Source organism: Aphis gossypii, chromosome 2, assembly GCF_020184175.1.
Source record: "Aphis gossypii isolate Hap1 chromosome 2, ASM2018417v2, whole genome shotgun sequence".
NCBI lineage: Eukaryota > Metazoa > Arthropoda > Insecta > Hemiptera > Aphididae > Aphis > Aphis gossypii.
In genome coordinates this window covers 23,952,717-23,967,383 of record NC_065531.1, presented here as the reverse complement: position 1 = coordinate 23,967,383, position 14,667 = coordinate 23,952,717, and the positions used below count along the sequence as shown (strand labels likewise).

The following is a 14,667-nucleotide window of genomic DNA, read 5'->3' as shown; positions in this document are numbered from 1 at the left end:
AGTATTTATAATATTATACTATATAATATATTATATAGTTTTCAAGTATATAGTATGTATAATATATATATATAAGAATGCATACTTAAAAAAAATACAATTCATAATGATAGAAAATAGCTTGTGAATGTCAGCCCTTTTTTAGGGGCCATACTGTACGCCTAGCCAAGCTGTGCAATGCCAATAGAGACACGTAGGTTAGGGGTATAATATAATTATAATACATAATATTTAAATATAGGCACATAGTAAAGATAATGAATAAAATAATAAAAAAATTGGTTACGAGTAATCATGTTAAAATATTTTATTGTTGTAATTAAAATACAAATATTAAATAATTTTTTGGCAAACATTTTACAAGTTTTTGGTAAATGTACAGTATATAAAATAATACAGTTGTGTTAAAAATGTTCTCCGTGTCACCATGACAATAAATATTTATAGTAATGGATATTAGGTACCAATAAAAATAAAATAATTTTTAGATTATCACATATTATTAAATGGAATACTTATGACATACATATAAAATACAAACATAAATATTCCTTAAATCGTATTTATAATATAACAATACATTTTTTTTTTTAATGTATTTATTACAAACGACAGCGTGATTAAGGATAAGATGAAAGTGGATTAAATATATTTTTAATAACTATATTACCTTATTATAATAATGTGTTTTTTAAATTTCGGCCGCCGTGGTAAAACGATTGATATATATATATTATATATATATATAATACCTATATATATATTGATGGTTTTTTTTTTATTTGCAATAAGTAATAATCATAATTACCGTTCATTAAATAAGGCGTAGTGTTTGGACGTTGCCGACGCCACGGTCCCACTTGTGAGTCACCGGGCACGTCATTTTTTAACTCATTATTTAGATATATTAATGTTTTTTTTTTTTTTTGTTAATATAGTTATGGATAAAATAAAAATATGAGTTGGATTAGATGGTTTAAATTGAATTTCAGGAGGGATAGAAAACTATCGATATAATATTATACAATGTACCTAACATGAATATATTTATAGGTACTTAAATATAAAAATATGATTGACCAATTGATCATGTAGTTTACACTAGTAGCGGGGAGTACAAGAAAGAATAATATAATATATTAAAATAACGCTGGTGGTGATGTAGTTTTGATAGCAGTGGAATGAAATTTTTCTTTAGCATTGTTCTGGCACACCGTTGGCCCATCTTCATCGTCTATGTAATTATTACAACAGAGTAGAATACCAATATTTGAAAATGATTTGGAATTGACAATGTGGTTTTTAACGCTATTGCGAAACTGCAAGAGACTTGATGCCTGATGGAGCATAAAATCTATACTTGGTTAGAGTACGTAAATAAATGCGACAATTTAATGCTTCATGTCGCGATATCAGCCGTTGTTTTCATAGCGAGTTGAAAAGAGGGTCAAGTGCAGTCGTCGCGTGGAAGAATACAATTTTACGTCAAATTAAGCTATGCAAGTGTGACTTAAGAACAAATAGTATTAAATATTAATTACCGAGTTGGACTCAAATCTCAGTGTGCAAGTGACACCGACCTTTCAAGAGTTATGAGTGCTATATATAATGTAATTTTGACATAAAATGTTGCTTGAAAACGATAATAAATAAAGAGTATAAAATATTATAATTACTTGACAACTAGACAAGACTATACAAGTAAATAATATAACATGTGGGACACATTGATTCTTAAACTTATTTTCCTATGTAATAATAATACTGCAGCCCATTATTTTATATTTAATTTGGTTTAAGGTTATATAAAATTAGCTAATAAAAATTGAAAATAAATACTGAAAAAATCCGGAAATGTAGTTTGATTAACATAACTTATTATTCAGAAATAAGTGTAAACTATTGTGGCTTACATTTGTATTCATATTCGAGGTGACCATCTTCGTCAAGAGGTCTCAGACGTAATTTAATATTACCACATTGAAGACCATATCTTATGCCGGAGATAAAATTAGTCTTGCAAATCAATCCGTCAATTTCCGATAACTCGATACGAGATGTATAGGTACAATTTGGATTTCTATAGTTTACTTCAGCGCCAAATTGAATTGAAAATACCTGAACTTTTTTGGATCGCGTTCTAATAGTATATCTATCAGAAAAAACGCTTATTACTTCGGGTATTTGTTTACTTTTGAAAAAACTGTCGTGAATGGCATCAGTTAATTCATCATCGGTAATTTTTAAATCAGTTTCCGATAGTGATGTTGACTCTACGCCTTTATAAGTAACCCAATTTTGTGTAGTACACTCCTCCAATATACCCAAACAATTATCTTCCGCCCAATCAGAATCCGTAAAATTAACATAAGTATGTTTAGTTGGAAGAAATACAATCAATTCTGGTGAATTTAAAAGAAAAAGTTTATTATTTTTTAAGAATTCTGTAACAGAACTGCAACTTTGTGATCCAACGGATAACAATAAATTAATAAAAACTAAAGTTGAATAAAAATAATTTGTTAAAATCATTATCAATACTTATAATACCTAAATACTTAGTTCAAATTAAAAAATATACCTATATATATTTCTTTTTGGTAGCGGTAACTTCTATTTGAAAATTTTTAAAACCCATGTATATACGAACTTTCTTACCTAAATAAATTGCTAAAGAGCTAATTATTAATTATAATAATGATGAACGATTATAGTTTATAAATACTAGTATAAAAATTTAAACTTAATTAAACATTTCTGTATTTAATTCAATATATTTTACTGTATTTTTCCTGTATTTTCATCTGTTTTCTGTTAGTATTTTTTGGAAATATATATACATTTATATATATATATATATATGTGAACTATATTATTATAAATACTTACATTAAACCATATGTTAGTGCTTGAACAGTTTTTGCTAGAAATATAATCAAAGAAATATTATATTAAATATTAAATTGTAAGCAAAATACGCACACTTACGTTGAAATAGTACGGCTACTAAACGGACACTAAACTTTATAATGATTCAATCCATATTTATATTTGACCTTGCATAGCAGTCAGTACTTCCAGTCCTTCCACTTTTTTCTTATTTAATTATTTTCAAGCGTTAGCATAGTGTAATTCTATATACTTAAACTAAAAAAAAACCCAGTGAATTCTAATATATTCATTTTTAATTGATTGATTTTTCATTTTAAATTTTGTTGAATATTTTACATAGTAACAATTATTTACTATTGCAAATTGTTTGGATATATCAAATATAGATCTGGTATGCAGAGAATTTTCCTAAAATTAAAATGTGCACGACTACATGAGAGAATAAATCCGAAAAATTGTGTTGGCCACTATAATAATCGTTCAATTATATATTTCAATTATTATCATATACTTACTTTCATATAACATTAATCTATATGTTTTTGTAAATACCTTATACGAATAATATAATATGTAATTAAAATGTACTTATTACTGGATGATCTATGCTAATTTATTTGTTTTTATAGGTATATCGTATTTGGTAGATGGTATATTATACATACCGTCAATCGTTATATTATACTCGTACATTAGCAACCAATATTCGTACTGTATACGAATCGTAATAACTATAATAATATAATTATACTGTTGTCTGTTAATTGTTATGACTTATGAATAATATTTATGATTAGGTCAGTTTTTGGTAGGTAGAACAATTATGAGATGTACCAAATAAATGTTATAATGCGTTATAATGTTATACTTACTCCAACAATGTATTATGTATACACGGCATATTTTATTCTACTTATTTTACAATGAAACTTAATAAACCTATAGGGACACTTCTTCGCTAAAAGTCTATAATCACATTAAATTGAAGTATAATATAATGTGATTAGTGGGCGTAGTAAGTTGTGCTTCTAATTATTTACAAAGTGATTTACTAACCATAGTCATCCTTTTTTTTCTTTTGTAATACATTTATTCAAAATTTGATATTTGTAATTTTAAAATATACTTAAAACCCATTATTTTTGTTTTATTTGTAATATTCAATATTTATTGTTTATTTATTATTTGTAATTTTTAGGTATATTAATCATTCGGATGGTATCCTTCTTAATAAAATATGTTGCATATAGCAGATTTCAATAAAAAATAAGTGGTTAACAGACGAATATGAGCTGTAGAAAATGGACGAGATTTGTGTTGTAAAAAACATTTTTAGTATTGCTTACCTTATTTTATTAATGTGTTTTCTGCAATTCTGCGAAATAATAACTAGGTAAGAAAGATTTGATATAAATATCTACAAGTATAAATTATAGTACAAAAAATACGTCTGGAAGTGTTTGTATCGTAAGACATAAGATCAAATAAATATTATGTATTATTTTATCATATTAATGATTAACAGTCATTTAAATATTTATGTCTTTGGTGTTTAATAGAGCTGATAAGCAGGAACATCATGATTAATATTGTGACGAACATTGTAGTTCTTGTATTGATAAATTAATATTTGATATTTTGTAAAATCTTACTACAAATCAAATTTTCATAAAGTTGAATTGAATAGTCGATAATCGATTGTAACAGGGATTTTTTTTTGATTTTTAAGCAAGACGATCTTTCATTATTTAGGAGTTAATAATAAAGGAATAGGATGCTTTCAAATTTTGAGTTTTAAATATAAAATTTTAAAATTTAAAAAAATTAAAAATAGATATGTTGGAAAAAAACTAAATTTATGAATCAGTCTTATACTCTTATTACAAACATATCCAAATGCACAACTTTAAAATTAAAAGTATCAACAGCATAAACAATTATACATAATTAATATCTTATATAATTACTATTCATTTTAATTGGATAAAATTAATACATCTTGTATATAGCAGACTTATAAGTTATAATTTATAATTAGTTTTTATTTTCAGTATATATACGCAATTTGGTATATACCAAACGCAGTGAGTATTTATAAAAAAAATATATATAATTATACATAGGTAATATATATTATAATGCATATACCTATAAAAAATATAATTTATATAATGATATAAAATAGTTTATGAATATTAGCCTCCTTTTTAGGCCATACTGTATGCCTATTGGTTAATAAGAGCACGATTTAATTAGCGAATAAAGCCAAGTAGCGTGATGTCAATAGAGGCAAGTTGGTTAAGTATACAACACATAATATTTAAATATAGGCATTAGGCACATAGCAAAAATAATTTATTATTTTATTATTTCATTCGTGAATGAAATAATAAAAAAACTTTGTTATGGGTAATCATGTTAAAATATATTGCTGTAAATAAAATACAAATATTAAATCATTTTTAGGCAAACATTACGTTTTTGGTAAATATACAATGTATAAAAAATAATATAGTTGTTTTAAAAATGTTATCCTTGTTACTATGGAAATAAATATATATAATAATGTATATTAGGTATAAATAAAAATAAAATAATTTTTAGGTAATCACTAATCACATATTATTAAATAGAGTATGACAAACATATAAAATACAAATATAAATATTTCCTAAATCTGATTTATAAAATAATACATTTTTTTTATCTATTTAATACAAACGACAGCGTGATTAAGGATAAGATAAATGTGGATTAAATATATTTTTATTAACTATACTACTATATTGCAATAATGTTTTTTCTAAGTTCCGGCCGCCGCTGTAAAACAATTGAAATATATATATATAACTTTTTTTGATTTGTTTTTTTTGTTACTATTGTAATAAGTAACAATCATAATGATTACTATTCATTAAATAAAGCGTAGTGTTTGGACGTTGCCGACGTGACGCCTCGGTCCCACATGTGAGTTACCGGGCACTTCATCTTTTAACTCGTTACTTAGATAAATTTATGCTTCTTGTAGTTAATATGTAGGTATGGATAAAATAAAAATATGAGTTGAATTAGATAGTTGAAATTGAATTTCAAGAGGGATAGGAAACTGTCAATATTATATTATACAATATAACATGAATATATTTATACTTAAATATAAAAATATGTTTGTCCAACGATCATGTAGTTTAAACTGGTACAAGAAAGAACAATATACATAACAATAACGCTGGTGGTGATGCAGTTTTGATAGCAGTGGAATGAAATTTTTCTTCGGCATTGTTCTAGCACACCGTTTGCTCATCTTCATCGTCTATGTAATTATTACAGCAGAGTAGAAAACCAACATTTGAAAATGATTTGACGTGGACAATATGGTTTTCAATGAAGGTCTATTGCGAGATTGCAAGAGACTTGATGCCTGATGTAGTATAAGATCTATGCCTGTTCAGAGTATGTAAAAAAATGCGACACTTTAAGGCTTCAAGTCGCGATATCAGCCATTGTTTTCATAGCGAGTTCAAAAAATACAAAGGGTTAATCAAGTGCAAGGCTAAAAGTGCAGTCATCGTGCTGAAGAATTATACAGGAAATGCAGGTACAGCTAACGCGTTGAGGGTAAGGAATAGAAAGAAAGGATTAAGAATATAAATTCTAACAAAGATTTTTCCGCACACGTCATGCTTCATGGTATTAAATAATAATTACCGACTTGGACTGAAGTTTCAGTGTGCTCGTGACACTGACCTTAAAATAGTTACATTAATGGGTTCTATACATAATAATTTTGATGCTACAAAATTAAAAGGGTAAAATATTATAATAATTAGACAAGACTATAAGAATAGGTAAACAATCTATTATGCGGACATATTGATTCTTAAACGTAATTACCTATATAATAATACCTAATACTACAGTCCATTATTATACAAAATACAGTTTTTATAATTTGGGTGGTGAAATATCTAATTTAGTTTCAGGTTGTATAAAATTAGCTAATAAAAATTGAAAATAAATACTGAAAAAATCCGGAAATGTAGTTTGATTAACATAACTTATTATTCAGAAATTAATATAAGTGTTAACTATTGTGGCTTACATTTGTATTCAAATTCGAGGTTACCATCTTCGTCAAGAGGTCTCAAACTTAATTTAATATTACCACATTGAAGACCATATCTTATACCGGAGATAAAATTAGTCTTGCAAATCATTCCATCAATTAACGATACCTCGGTACGAGATGTATAGGTACAATTTGGATTTCTATAGTTAATTTCAGTGCCAAAATTAATTGAAAATACTTGAACTTTTTTGGATCGCGTTCTAATAGCATATCTATCAGAAAAAACGCTTATTACTTCGGGTATTTGTTTACTTTTAAGAAAACTGTCGTGAATGGCATCAGTTAATTCATCATTGGTAATTTTTAAATCAGTTTCTGATAGTGATGTTAGATCTTCACCTTTATAACTAACATAATTTTGTGTAGTACACTCCTCCAATATACCCAAACAATTATCTTCCGCCCAATCAGAATCCGTAAAATTTTCATAACTATATTTAGTTGGAAGAAATACAACAAATTCCGGTGTATTTAAAAGAAAAAATTTATTATTTTTTAAAAATTCTGTAACAGAATTGCAACTTTGTGATCCAACGGATAACAAGAAATTAATAAAAAATAAAGTCGAATAAAAATAATTTATTAAAACCATTATCAATACTAATAATACCTAAACAGTTTAAAATAATAAAAAATATTTTTTTTTTGTAGGTACAAACTACCTATTTGAAAATATTTAAAACCGATGTAGGTATGTACGAATTCACTTAGCTAAATTAAATGCTAAGAGCTAATTATGATTTACGATAGTGACGAACGATAATATTTTATAAATAAAAATATCAAAATTTAAACTTAATTATACATTTCTGTATTAAATTTATTCTGTTTTACATCTACTATATATTTTTATCTGTTTTCTGTTGGCATTATTTGGAAATATATGTGTGTACTATATTATAATAAATACTTACATGAAATCATATGTCAGTACTTGAATAGTTTTGGCTAAAAATATTAAAGAATTAAATTGTAAGCAGATTACGCATACTTCTATGTTGCAAGTAGTACGGCTACTAAACGGACACTAAACATTATAATGATTCTATTCATATTTATAATCGACCTTGCATAGCAGTCAGTACTTCCAGTCCTTCCACTTTTTTCTTATTCAATTATTTTCAAGCGTTAGTATAGTATAATTCTATTTCTATGTACTTAAACTATAATAAACCCCGTGAATTCCAAAATATTAATTTTAATCAATTAATTTCTCATTTTAAATTTTGTTGAATATTTTACATAGTAACAATTATTTACTATTGCAAATTGTTTGGATACATCAAATATAGATCTGGTATGCAGAGAATTTTCCTAAAATTATAATTATGTGCATGACTACATGAGAAAATAAATCCGGAAAAATTGTGTTGGCAACTATAATAATAGGTAGTTCAACTATATATTACAATTATTATCGTATACTTACTTTCATATATCATTGTGTTTTTGTAAATACCTTACACGAATTATATAATGTATAATTAATATGTACCTACTACTGCCCGACCAATGCTAATTTATTTGTAATGATTGCATTTGTTTTTATACATCGTATATACATACCATTAACAAACAATATTCTTAATGTACAAACCGTAATAACTATAATAATATTAGGTATGCTATTAATTGTAATGAACAACATTTATGATTATGTCAGCTTTTGGTAGGTAGAATGATTATGAGATGTTGTATCAAATAAATATCAAGTAATAGTATAGTGCATTATAATATTATACTTACTCCAACAATATAACATGTAAACGACATATTTTATTCTACTTATTTTACAATGAAATATAATAGACCCATATATTAACACTAATACACTAAAATTCTATAATCACATTAAATTTAAGTATAATATTATGTGATAAGTGGGCGTCGTAAGTAATACTTCTTATTATATACCTATCTACAAAGTAATTTCCTAACCATGGCCATCGTTTTTTTATCTTTAGTTATTCATTTATTCAAATTCTGATATTTGTTATTTTAAATATTATTAAATTATTTTTGTTTCATTTGTAATATTTTACGATCCATCGAATAGCATACCTAGTCTTTAAGAATCACCGGAATTAACTAAAGATAAGAAAAAAATAATGATGTATCTGAACGTAAACATGTCGAATTTGTATTTGCAGTCAAATAAATCTGGAATGCATCCAATAGTTCTTATCGACTACCCATAAGTGAAATTGATCAATTGACAGCTGCTATTTCATATAAAATATTTTTTTTCAGAATTTTCTAGTTTATTAATCATTCAGGCTGTATCATTCGTAATAAAGTATGTTGAACCTCGTGCGTTTTAAAATAAATAAGTGGTTAACGGATGAATATGAGCTGTAAAAATGGATGAAATTTGCGTTTACAAAAGTATTTTCAATGTGACTTACCTTTATTTTTATGATGTGTTTTCTGCAATTCTATGCAATAATAATTTGAATAATTAGAATTAATGTCTTTGTACAGTTGTCCTAAATAGGTTATGTGGTGTTATCTACATATTTTTTTTATTCACCATACTGACGGTTTATTTGTGATTTTTATTTCATTTTTATTATACTCCAGATATTACTTAAATATTGGTAAATCGATTTATTTAATTTTAACGGTATTCTTTTCTAATTTACATTTATTCGTCGTTATTCATTATTTTATTTTGATACATAATATTTTGATGCATGTGTTTATAGTTTGCGTCGTCACGGCATCGTAGACTTTCTTGTACAGTTGTACGATTAATTAAACAAATTATGCATAGTTTTACTTGTGTTGTTATAATAATATTATAATTTTGTCCATGAATGCGATTTCCATGTAAGCAGAATCTTAACTAATTTTTAACGAATTATACATAAATTACTCACTATGTTTAATTTTTAATAAACTATTGTTTTTTTTTTTCATTACAATTATAATGATATTGAATATACCTATACACAGTACACATTTCCTTATAAAATATCGTATAACTTACCTAATAATATAATTAATACATTTTATGATTATAAAAAATTATCGAATACATTTTAAATTTAATAACTAGGACTTGTTTCAAGTTTGATTACATTTTGGACATCACCATATCTGAATATTTTCGTCGATCAAAAGTGAAATAATCATGAAAAATATAGTATAATATTTTTAATCATCACATTTTGTTTCGATATCAAGCGCACTATCTTCATTTATGGCATTTAAAAATAATAGAATCAGGAACTTTTCTATTTTACCGGACCCCCTAATTTTTGATAATTGTTTTTTTGAAACCCATGTATTTTGACATTCTAAAAACGATGGTGCAAAAATAAATTGGGGCAAATCATTAGTTTTTAAGTTATAGCACTTTGAAAATTACGTATTTTGTAATATTTTGTTTAAATAGCCAATATATTCGATTTATAAATTTTTTGCACTTTTTTACGTTTTTATTAATAATTAAGTATCGAGTTAAAAGCATTTTGGTTGCAACTCAATACTAAACTTGGTCTAAAAATTCAAAAAAAATTGATTATGAGACTCATTTGTCTATAAAATTCATGATTTATGATAATACTATATTAGATTTCTACTATTTTATATTATGTATGCGTTATCGAAACCAAAGTTCACCGAAACAGAAAATAATACTTCGTAATTACCTTTTTTATAATATTTCCACTATATTTCATTTGCGTGTTACGCACGTCAAGATATTTTTTATTAAAACGACTTAAGATATTATATATTAAATCGCAAACCGTCCTTGATCGCGGTACCTATGACCATTATATGGAATATTGACATATTTTACACGACACACGTAAACGTGCAAAGTTTAAGTTCCGACACTGTATCAGATGTATGTGTTACGCTATTCTAATCGAGACACTAAGATAAGTGTATACTCTGTACTCGTATTTATAACAAAACTTTAAGCGTGCCGTTCTCCAATCGACTTCAGGGTAGGTGTATACACGTAGACTTGGGCGTGACAACTGCGGTCGATGCGTCGGCGCTGTGTCGCTATATGGCATGTGCCATGTATATTGTATATTATATAGGATTCATTCAAATTAAGACAACAACGATATTAATCCATTATTATGATCTTCTCTGTTTATCATAACCGGTTGGTTCATGTTTCGTCATCGTACGAGCTGCAAAAACTAATCAAATTTCTCACGATATATTCACCATGTACATATTTATATTAATATGCGAATTCTATTGATATTATCATAATATAAATACGTATAAAATAATAATAATTTCGTATGCTATAAACAATTTTTATAATGGCATAAATGAATTGGTACCCATGAACCTGTAGATTTATATTATGAGGTGCGGATCGTGGTGATAATATTATTGCGATTTCCACAAAATATGCATATACAATATACATCATAAACATTATTTTACGTATTTATTACCCCTTAAGATTTTAGCTTAATCTGTCTCACTTGGAATCAGTGTTGTAATATTAAATATTAATTTTAGATTCTGAATGAATTGTTGAATTTATTAATTTTACAATGATGTGTGTTTGTTTTTTTTGTACGAAATATGATTAAATCGTGAAAATTCGCAAGTTATTTTGTAGTTGAAAAATCATAAAAAATGTTGTGTTTATATCTAAGAGTTAAAAACTTGAACATTAAGTTTTCCTTCAAATAGCTATAAAGAAAACTCGAAACATCATTATAGGAAAAATGTTGAGTGTGTTTGAATTTTAAATTTTCACGAGATTAGGTTAGGTAACGATAACGATTTTTAATATATTATGTTATTATAAAAAAAATATAAGTCATATATATTTGAAAATTTCATCAGTTCTTTAAATTGGCATTTTCTTTACATAATTTAATATTCAAAATATTTTACTTATTTTAATGCTACTTATAGGCATTTGAAATATTCGTTTTTGTTTAATTTTTTTTCATTAATATCGCTTAACATTTTTTGGTTGAGTCAAAATACTTGAAAATTTATTAAAATTTTCGTCATAAGTTAGTCTTATATTGATTCAAAAATTATTAGAACACATACATATAATATTATTGGTATTAGCATTTAAAGTTCAAATATTAATAAAAATTCGTCAAAATCATAAATATTTTCAAATTATTTTGTAGGTATAATTCATAAAAATTTGTAACTAAAAGTTTGAAATGTAATACAAGATTTTCCATAAGTTTGGCTAACAATAATTATACAATAACTTAAATTTTTATGTATTCGGAACATTAAAACATAAACCACCTTTTTACCAACCACTGGAAATTATATGCTAGGCTGACAAATCATCTCTGTTTAGAATCGTTTTTCGTGTACAATAATAATATTATACATCTTATTGGATTCAAATCGAATACATAAATTATAATAACCTACTAAACAGCAGAGCGTTACTCACTTTGGTATTTGTAATTTTCAGGTATATTAATCATTCGGCCGGTATCCTTTGTAATAAAATATGTTACACCTTGTGCATATTAAAATAAATAAGTGATTAACGGAGAAATATTAACTGTATAAAAAAGGAAGAAATTTGTGTTTACAAAAATATTTTCAGTGTGATTTACCTTATTTTTATGATGTATTTTCTGCAATTCTATGCAATAATAATTAATCAGTATTTGACAAAAATATCTAAAAGTATAAATTATAGTAAAAAAAATACGTCTGATGGGAAGATTATGTATATTGTAAGACCTAAGACATAAGATCAAATTAATATTATGTATCATTTTATCATATTAATAATTAACAGTCATTTAAATAACAATGTCTTTAGCGTTTAATAGTACTGATAGGCAGGAACATCGTGATTAATATTGTGATGAACATTTTAGTTTTTATTGATAAATTAATAATTGGGATTTTGTAAAATCTTACCAATGAAATTTCTGTACCGTTGAATTTAGTAGCTCATAATCGATTGTAACATGATTTTTGAATTTTAAGTAAAACGATTTATCTTTCATCATTTAATGGTAAATAATAAAAGAAAAGGTTGCTTTCAAATTTTGAATTTTTGTTTACAAATAACTTCTTTTATAAACACAATTTTTACACAGTATTTTTAAATGATTAAATTACCTATCTGTTTTTAGGTGGCTATGGTTTCTTTATTTTATATTATTCATATAAATATTTACCATCGATCAGTTAAACATCTTATATACTATATAGGTATTTAAAATAAAGTTTATAGTTAAGTTATTTGTATAGAATAACAAAAAATAAATTAGCAAAAAAAATTAATTATATAATGTTTAAATGACAATAATACAATACATAAAATATAAACTTAAGTTATAATACATATCATATACTAATTTTACTAACGAAAAATAATAAATAAATAGGTTCATATCATATATCTCTTGCGTACAATGAGAGAATTATGCAACCAGTGGCTTTTGTTCGAAAATTTGAATAATTGGAATTAATGTCTTTGTACAATTAACCTAAATAGGTTATGTGGTGTTATCTGTATATTTTTATTATTCACCACTGACGGTTTATTTGTGATTTTTATTTCATTTTTATTATATTCCAGACATACATTGAATATTGGTTAATCGATTTGATTAATTTGAATGGTATTCCTTCATAATTTACATTTATTCGTCGTTATTCATTATTTTATACTGATACGTAATATTTTGAAGCATGAATTAGTTTGCATCGTTATGGCGTCGTAGATTTTCTTGTACAGTTCGAATTAGTTCAAAATTGTAACGTAGGTAGTTTTACTTGTGTAAAGATAATAATATTATTATTTCATCCATGATTCCGATATTCATGCAAACAAGTAATGTCTATCAAATTATAGTTATACAATTATAGCTTTAAATATAATCATTTCTCATCTATATTAGATTCCAATTGCTTGTTATTAACAATTTGAAGCTTATTTTATAGTCGTATAACAATACTCATTTCAATATAAATACCGATTTTACATAATTAACTATATTTATTTTTAATTAATTATTGTTTTTTTTTCGTTACAATTATAATGATGTTGAATAATATGTACAGCTTACTTTTACTTATAACTTAACGTATTACTTACTTAATGCAATTAGTACATAAAGTACATTTTATGTTGTTTATGAAAAAATATCGAACATATATTAAATATAACAACTAAGATTTGTCTTAAATTTGATTATATTGCTGACATCAACATATCTGTATATTTTCGTCGATGAAAATTGAAATAATAATGAAAAATAAGTTATAATATTTTTAATTTTCGCATTTTGTTTCGTGGTCAAGCACACTTTCCTCATTTACCGCATTTAAATATAACGTAATGTCACCACAATCAAGGCTATATCTGATGCCAGTTAGGAAACGAACCTTGCACACAACTCCTCTTATTTTCGCTATTTTTGACCTGTATTTAAACTTTGTTTTATCGCATCCCGGATTTGTGATATCTATATTAAGACCAAACACTGTAGAGTAAACTAAAAAGGCATTTTTTTCGGTGCGAGATTTCATGACAAATCTGTTGGGGAATACGCTTATAATATCGTTCAACTGCGTGTTAGTGGTCATACTGCTATAAATAGCTACGGATAATTCTTCGTCACTTATTGCCAAATCTGTATTTTCAAGCGATAATATTCGTTTGT

At 25.5% G+C, this 14,667-nt stretch overlaps 2 long non-coding RNA genes across 3 annotated transcripts; both read right to left on the bottom strand.

Annotated features, from left to right (window-relative positions):
- Nucleotides 1–289: 289 nt before the first annotated feature.
- On the bottom strand, nucleotides 290–8,169 carry LOC114130715 (uncharacterized). Of its 2 annotated transcripts, XR_007604058.1 has the most exons (4): nucleotides 8,088–8,169; nucleotides 2,989–3,056; nucleotides 2,890–2,923; nucleotides 290–2,152 (listed from the first exon to the last, which is right to left on the bottom strand). It is a non-coding gene; the product is annotated as an uncharacterized LOC114130715 (long non-coding RNA). The 2 variants fall into 2 exon arrangements; XR_007604057.1 differs by lacking the exon at nucleotides 8,088–8,169 and having other exon boundaries at nucleotides 2,989–3,116.
- On the bottom strand, nucleotides 6,008–8,043 carry LOC114130717 (uncharacterized). Its single transcript, XR_003592942.2, has 2 exons — nucleotides 7,936–8,043; nucleotides 6,008–6,336 (listed from the first exon to the last, which is right to left on the bottom strand). It is a non-coding gene; the product is annotated as an uncharacterized LOC114130717 (long non-coding RNA).
- Nucleotides 8,170–14,667: the final 6,498 nt, after the last annotated feature.